General features: G+C 40.4%; 1 pseudogene; it reads left to right on the forward strand.

Annotated features, from left to right (window-relative positions):
* The first annotated feature begins 2,495 nt into the window (after positions 1–2,495).
* Positions 2,496–4,280, forward strand: LOC100762927 (annotated as a pseudogene).
* The last annotated feature ends 4,167 nt before the right edge of the window (positions 4,281–8,447 follow it).

Below are 8,447 nucleotides of genomic sequence, written 5' to 3' on the forward strand. Positions count from 1 at the left end.
ACACACACAGATGGCCTGAGGTTTCCGGGAACCAGCACAAGTCTCCTGCCATACTTTCAACAGGACAGAGTGGCAACAGATACATATGCCAAACACATCCAAATGTTCTACAATATGAGACATGGGTAATGAGTGGTTTTCACCCAAAGGAGCCATGAAGAGTTAGTCTCTTCAAGCAAATATGTGGTAGATGAAAATTTCGTGTTTAGAATGGAGTTAGAACCACATAGCATATTTGCTGTATATGACTGCTGTAGACATAGTAGGAATCGTTGAAATAGGAAACAGAAGTAACACAATGCCTCCTACTAGACAATGTGGAGCTCTTGTGGAAAAGAGTGCCCTTGGGAATCAAAGACACAAGGATTTCATATTTTATGTGCTCTCTGAGAAGAGCAGAGAAGAAAAAGGTGGAAGTAGTCATGGAGGTGCTAATTGTGGTGATTGGTAGTGTCAGAGGCTGGAGATTATGGGACACAGGACTGCCACCTCTCAACTCTTCTTTCCTTCTTATTAGGTCGCAATGGTCATGTGCATTTTTCCAAAATCCTGCAATTAACTATGTGATGTAAATTTCAGTGAAATGAGAACAGAAATGAAGTGTGCGTCATCGGGAAGGAAGTGTTCTCCCAGCTCCTCACACTATCAGAGTGTCTTAGGGTTTCTCCTGCTGTAAAGAGACACCATGACCACAGAAAGTCTTATAAAGGAAAACATTCAACTGGAGTGTCTTACAGTTAGGAGGTTCAGTCCATTATCATCATGGTGAGACATGGCAGCATGCAGGTAGACATGGTGCTGGAGAAGGAGCTGGGAGTTCTATGTCTTGATCTGAAGGCAACAGGAAGTGAACTGGGTCACTGGGGGTGGCTTGAATATATATATATATATATATATATATATATATATATATATATATGAGATCTCAAAGCCCACCTCCACAGTGACACACTTCCTCCTACAAGGCCACATCTACTCCAACAAAGGTCACACCTCCTAATAGTGACACTCCCTATGAGCTTATAGGTGCCAACTACATTCAAATTTCCACACAGAGCTAGGTTTAAATCCTGAATTATTAGACGCCCTACTCCTTGCTCTTACTCACCACTGCACCATGCTATCTCTCATACCAGAAACCAATTTCAGAAGCCACCAGGAGGAACTAACATTCATACATAGTGCCATCTCTTCTGTAGTAGTCATTTTGGTGGATTTATATACACCCTAGAATATTCAGGGAGTAGAAATGTTTAAAATTATTTTGACATCAAGAAACTGTCAATCCCAAATATTTGTTGTTGTTGTTGTTGTTGTTGTTGTTGTTGTTGTTGTTTTTGGCTGGGTTTTGAGGCAGGCAAAGAGGGAGAGAGTGAAGTCAGGCTAGCCATGTACAAAATAAGCATACTGGAAAACAGGTTGGCAAAAAGGAAGTCTAAATAAACCCAGCCAAGGATGAATGCATCTGACTAAAGCCAAGAATGAGCACCTCTGGCTAAGAGCTCAAGCACAGGAATACCCTAGAAGACCTGGAGGCCACTGAAGGCTCGTTAAAATGCTAAAATGCATACACCTCTGTGGAGTTTTAAGAAACTGATGAGATATGCATTGCATGAAGTTCTACTTGGAACTTGGAACTGCATATAACAGAGAATGCCTGAGAAAGCATGTGCTGTTCCATAAGCCAAAAAGTTCCCACACTTTGTATGGTGGGTCACTGAGATACTAAGGATTTGCTATGGCCTGTTTCCTGCCTTGGAAGTGCATCTTTCTCCAATAAAGTGCCCTGCTTCTACTAGAACTGTGTACCTCTGTTCAACCCTTTGTTTCAGGACACAGAAACCTGGAACTTGCCTGGAGGTACCTGGTATTTTTTTTTACGCCTTTCATTCTCGTGACCTGCCAGAACTATTTATTCTCTTTTATACATGAAAGCGATGATTAGAACCATTAAACAAATGGCCACACACCAAACAGAAGAACTAGCAGTGAACCTCTAAGGCAGACTCACACCCAACTGCCTCTATGAAAATGACCTGGAAATGTGTTCTAATTACCCTTCCTTGTACAGTAATTTCAGAACATGTTGTTCGGGAGTAACTATGTATGATTTTTTTCTGAGAATGTATATTCAGATTGTATCTGTTGTGAACCCCTGTTTTTGAACATTATATTTTTAAAAATTGGAGAGGCTTTTCCTTCTCCAAACAAAACAGGAGTACAGTTTGAAACTGAGATTATTTTCTCCATTGTATATTAGTTTAGTCATGCTTGACACTATTGACAGCGCATAAAGCAGCTTAATTAATGATATGGGCACAAGTTTAGCATATACATAGAATACCTGAGTTCTCTAGACAGCATCTTAATGAGTGATATAGTTATAGGGGTAGAGTGGGTCTTAAAAATTAAAGGCATCGACGCCAGCCCTGCCTTGCGTGCTCACGTGACAGGTCTGCAAGGCCCGGCTCTTGCAGTCGTCCAGGCCAGCGAAGATGGCGGCAGAGAGGGAGCCTCCTCCTCCTGGGGGACGTGAAGCCCACTGACTTTGAGGAGCAGGAGGTCGGAGAGGACCTGTTCACCAGCACTGTCTCCACCCTCGAGTCAAGTCCATCATCTCTTGAACCAGCCAGTCTTCCTGCAGAAGATATTAGTGCGAACTCCAATGGCTCCAAACCTGTAGAAGTCATGCTAGAGGATGACAGAGATCTTTTTGCAGAAGCCACAGAAGATGTTTCTTTGGACAGTCCAGAAAGAGAGCCTATCCTCTCTCTCCTCTGAGCCTTCTCCTGCAGTTACTCCTGTCATACCTACTGCACTCATTGCTCCTAGAATCGAATCAAAGAGTATTTCTGCTCCAGTGATCTTTGATAGATCCAGAGAAGAGATTGAAGATGGCATGAATGCTTACATGGCATATAGAGTAACAACAAAGACTTCTCTTTCCATGTTCAGTAAGAGTGAATTTTCAGTCAAAAGAAGATTCGGTGACTTTCTTGGTTTACATAGCAAATTAGCAAGCAAATATTTGCATGTTGGTTACATTATGCCACCAGCTCCAGAAAAGAGTATAGTAGGTATGACCAAGGTCAAAGTAGGTAAAGAAGACTCATCGTCCACTGAGTTTGTAGAAAAATGAAGAGCGGCACTGGAGAAGTATCTTCAGAGAACAGTAAAGCATCCGACCTTGCTTCAGGACCCCGACTTAAGGCAGTTCTTGGAAAGCTCAGAGCTGCCGAGAGCAGTTAATACACAGGTTCACTGAGGATGGTGAACAAGGCTGCCGACGCTGTCAACAAAATGACAATCAAGATGAATGAATCGGATGCATGGTTTAAAGAAAAGCAACAACAATTTGAAAATCTTGACCAGCAACTTCGGAAACTTCATGCCAGTGTTGAAGCCTTGATCTGCCATAGAAAAGAGCTTTCAGCCAACATAGCTGCCTTTGCTAAGAGTGCTGCCATGCTAGGTAATTATGAGGACCACACTGCCCTGTCTAGATCCTTGTCTCAGCTTGCAGAGGTTGAGGAGTAGATAGACCAATTACATCAAGAACAAGCTTTTGCCGACTTTTACATGTTCTCGGAACTTCTTAGTGATTACATTCGGCTCATTGCTGCAGTGAAAAGTGTGTTTGACCATCGGATGAAATGCTAGCAAGAAATGGAAAGATGCTCAAATCACTTTGCTCAAAAAACATGAAACTGAGGCAAAAATGATGGTTGCTAACAAACCAGATAAAATTCAACAAGCTAAAAATTAAGAGAGTGGGAGGCGAAAGTACAACAAGGAGAGAGATTTTGAGCAGATCTCTAAAACAATTCGAAAAGAAGTGGAAAGATTTGAGAAAGAAAGAGTGAAAGATTTTAAATCTGTTATCATCAAGTACTTGGAGTCATTAGTAGAAACACAGCAACATCTGATAAAGTACTGGGAGGCATTCCTACCTGAAGCCAAAGCCATTGCCTAGCGATAATTTTATCCCTGTTAAGGAGACATTGGATTCCTCAGTGAGATCATCTAGAAACCATCTAAATAAACCACTATGTATTTTTTGAATCACATGTGGTTTTTTTATATATAAAAACATATGCGCTGACATTTTATTACAAGCTGCATGTCCTGACCCTATTTGAATTAAGTGGACTGCGGCATGACATTCTGCAATATTTTGTTGAATTGAACACTATTGTGTCTTAAATAATTGCACTAAAAAGTGCATCGCAAGGCCAGAAAATTTTACAATCTTTTGTCTTTTATGTTCTGTAGTATGTTTACCCTCCTCATGAAGAAAATTAGCAAATGCATTGATTAATGTTCACTTATACATTCCTGTACAGAAATTATGATTTTGTGATTATAGTAATAAAATATTTCTTGTGAAAAATTAAAGGTACCTTGTGATTACCAGAAACATATGCACATACATATATGTGAATATATCATCAAAGGGAACATGAATAACTCACTTTGATTAATATTTGTTATGGCTAATCTTGGTTATCTCTCTCTTGCTACATGTGCTTACACACACACACACACACACACACACTAAGTAACACACCTCAGGAATATCAAGATGTCAAGAATGTACTATCATCCTCATAACAGTCTGGCCAGCACATTTTTGTACTCCAGCCAACCTATTGAGTGTGCCTGACCTTACCCTGACTGTGCCCTCCTAAACAGGGTCACAAGGTCCCACAACCAGGGCCTCACTGCTGAGCCTTGCCTTTCACAACCATGTTGTGACTAGATGCACATGCTGTGTGCCCGCCCAACTCCTATATCCACATCAGATGTACAGCCATCAAAAAATAAAAAAGTCTACATGTCCAGGCCTTATTACAAAAACAATATGAAAATCCAAGACACTACCCACCCCCTACTCCAAAGCCTCCAGTCTGATAGAAATGTTGTGCAACTGAGAATTACTAAATGAATTCCAGGTCACAAAACCTAAACAAAAAAACAAAAACAAAAACATAAGCTTCAACAAAGAATTCAAGGAGTTTTTAAAAGGCAAAAAAAAACCAGCTCAGTGAACTTAAGGAAAGTAAACAGAAATAGGATAATTGCCTGAGTTTGCCCAAGAAAGCACAAACAAAAGGCTGAAGGAAATGGTGAACACAATCAGGAATTTGGAAGTGAATTTCAGTAAAGAGAAATTAAGATGTAATCAAAAAGAACTGTTTATGATTGCTCCTTGCTTCTTAAGTGTTAACTTAGCAACCCTGATTAAGTATGACCTATTTCTTACTAATCACATTTAAGAAGTCTTAAACTAGAAAACACTATTTTTGTTCATAAATTACTTATGAATGTAATTAACTCAGTCTCCAAACACTAGTCTATTTTAGACAAGTAGCCACTGGAAAATACTTCCTCTTTTCTCATAATAATGATGGTATTTTCTTAACTAACAAAAAAATATAGGGTTAAAGTATTTTTAAATCACCTATAATAGTATCAGAAATAGAAAACATTATTATTAGTGAATATATACATTGTTCTTGCCACACTAGGAAAAATCATGAGACTGTACAATTTACAAAATGACACAATGCTGGGAGCTAGAAAATCAGGATATTGGTGCCAACAGGTTTGATGCTTGGTGATGTCTGTTCTCTGCTTATAATGTGATACCATTTTGCTGTGTCCTCTGGGGGACAAATGCTGTGTCGTCATGTGATCAGAATGATGAATGTCTGCCACCCCTGCTTTACAGTCATTACCCTCACACAGGAGGGCAGAATCCTCATTACTTAATCACTTCTTACAAATCCCATTTCTTAAAGCAGTCACAACATGGGCTCAGTTCCAACCTAAATTTTGGAGGGATAAAATCATGTCTGCATTTTCACAGTATTTTAAAACATTTTACATTAAAAACTATGTTTTGTTGCAAAGTCCTGAAAATCCAAACATAGCAGCTTCATACTTTTACTCTATGCAGAGTGTTCTATCTGAAAATTCTTCCCTGATTCCCAGCCCTGCTCACATTCACTTCTTGGAAGATTTTATAGTACCTGTAATCCCTATATTGTTGTTTCTCCGCCCCCCCGCACCCCCCCCCCCCCAAGAGAGTCGTGTGCATCATAGGTGTCTTGGGTTCCAACAACAAAGTAAGGCAGCTTTTTGTATAGTGCTACATTCTGATGGGCAGAATATGGTACCAAAGAATCCAGTGAGGGAAGTACGCAGTGATGGTCACCAAAAAGCAGCAAGGATGGCTGTGAGGCTGGCTTCTTCCAGCTTACCTTCAACCATTTGAGATTTCAGAGAAACTTCCAGGATAATTATGCAATCATTCCAGTGCTGGCCATACATGCAGTCATATATAGTTCTGAGACATTAATTACACAGGCACAAAGCCGACCATATTTCTTACTCTATTTTTGCCCCCATTAACTCTATTGACTAAATAGCTGCTTGCTATCAACTCTTTAAATTGAGGACTTATGTGGTTACATGGATTTACACATTTGATGCCTCTTGAAGCTGTCAAAAAAAATGTTTTAAATGTGGTGTCTCCAAAGAACAGAAGCTGGGTATGGTGGCTCATGCTCAGCATTTGGGGGGCAGAAGCAAGAAGACTGTCTCTAGTTTGTGGCCAGCCTGGGCTACAAAGTGAGCTCTAAAGAGAGAGAGAGAGAGAGAGAGAGAGAGAGAGAGAGAGAGAGAGAGAAGAGAGAGAGAGAGAGAGAGAGAGGGGGGGGGGGGGGGGGGGGGGGGGGGGGGGGGGGGGGGGGGGGGGGGGAGAGAGAGAGAGAGAGAGAAAGAGGGAGAGAGAGAGAGAGAGAGAGAGAGAGAGAGAAGGAAGGAAGGAAGGAAGGAAGGAAGGAAGGAAGGAAGGAAGGAAGGAAGGAAGGAAGGAAGGAAGGAAGAAACCGAAATAAATCCTGTGATGGTCTAGGGAGCCTTCCTCACCAGGTTAAAGTCCAGGTGTCCTCAGTTCCCACAAGGTCCTTTGTGAAGCTCTCAGTAGAATCCAGTCCATACTCCCCAACAGCATGTGACCAGCATGCCACCCTCTGCTCAAATATAGGTAGCTGCTTTCATTTTTAAATTTTATGTTTAAATTAACATGTAAACTTCCGTATATTTATTTTCTATGGTGATATTTTGACAGACATATACATTGTGTAATGTTAAATCACAGTAAGCATTTGTATCTCATGAAACTTTAATCATTTCTTTGTTGGTAAAACATTCAAAGCCCTTTCTCATGGCACATTGACACACATGGTACAATTGCTACCCTCCTCCATCCTATATGACACCACAACAGCACTCCTTGATCTTGTATGTGACAGAGCACCCTTTCACTTTTCCCTTCTGAGTTCTTAAAAGATAATGTTAAGACTAAATGTCTGTGTATGCCAGTAATTTATTCAGTGAAGAGTGACATTTAGTTAAATTGTAACTTGTGTAGTTGTTGGGACTATGCTCCTTTGATAGCAAGAAAATAACAACTCAAATTGATTATCTGGTTAGAAATGTGGGAATTCTGGGAGTTGCTGAGATAGAGTAACAGAATCTCATCTTTTTCCCAGTAGTGCCACAGCACAGGCAAGAAGAAGCCTGGACTGGTAGTTTGACCATAAGGAAAATACCATGCAATAAAAACCCAAAATATAGGCCAGGCAGTGGTGGTGCATGCCTTTAATCCCAGCACTCAGGAGGCAGAGGCAGGTGGATCTCTGTGAGTTCAAGGCCAGCCTGGTCTACAAAGCAAGTTCCAGGACAGCCAGGGCCGTTCCACAGAAAGAAGGAGGAGGAGAAAAAAAGAAAAAGAAAGAAAGCCCACCAGAGTGGATGCAATCTAGAAACTATGAACAAAAATCCTTCTCCATCATACAGAGATAGAAGTAGAAAAAGCTTTCTTCCTAAGTGAAAAAATGCATCATTTTTTAAAGAAAATAAATTCGATGACATTTATGAAGGTAGAAAATTGTAATTGGAGTTTTATGCAATCCCAAATCTGCTTACTCCCTGAGTTTACCTCTTTGAAAGATAAACATATAATGTTTCATTATGTTCAGACACCCGAGATGGCTCGCAAAAAACTCATGAAGTTTCCCTTGTTTGCTGGTTGTTTTGTTGACCATATTTTGCATTCTGTAGGTGGAACAGGAAATGTATTATGATTAATGAGTAATTATAAATATATTATTTTTAATTTGTAAACTTTATCAGTTGTGTATTGATGGCCACTGCATTCCAAACTAAATGCCAATAAACCTAAATCAGAACATGCCATCTTTCTCAGGCTTGATACAACCCAGCTTGGCCCAGTAGAAAATGCAAACTTGGAGCCTACACAATGCCCTGAATGTGCTGCTACTGCCTACATCCACCTTGTCTTTCCAAAGACGTTCTCTCCTCTTCCTTACATTTATCTTTCTCTCTGGTGCACTCCTCTCTCCAATAACCCAAGACAG

The sequence above is a fragment of the Cricetulus griseus genome, assembly GCF_003668045.3.
Source record: "Cricetulus griseus strain 17A/GY chromosome 1 unlocalized genomic scaffold, alternate assembly CriGri-PICRH-1.0 chr1_1, whole genome shotgun sequence".
Classification (NCBI taxonomy): Eukaryota; Metazoa; Chordata; class Mammalia; order Rodentia; family Cricetidae; genus Cricetulus; species Cricetulus griseus.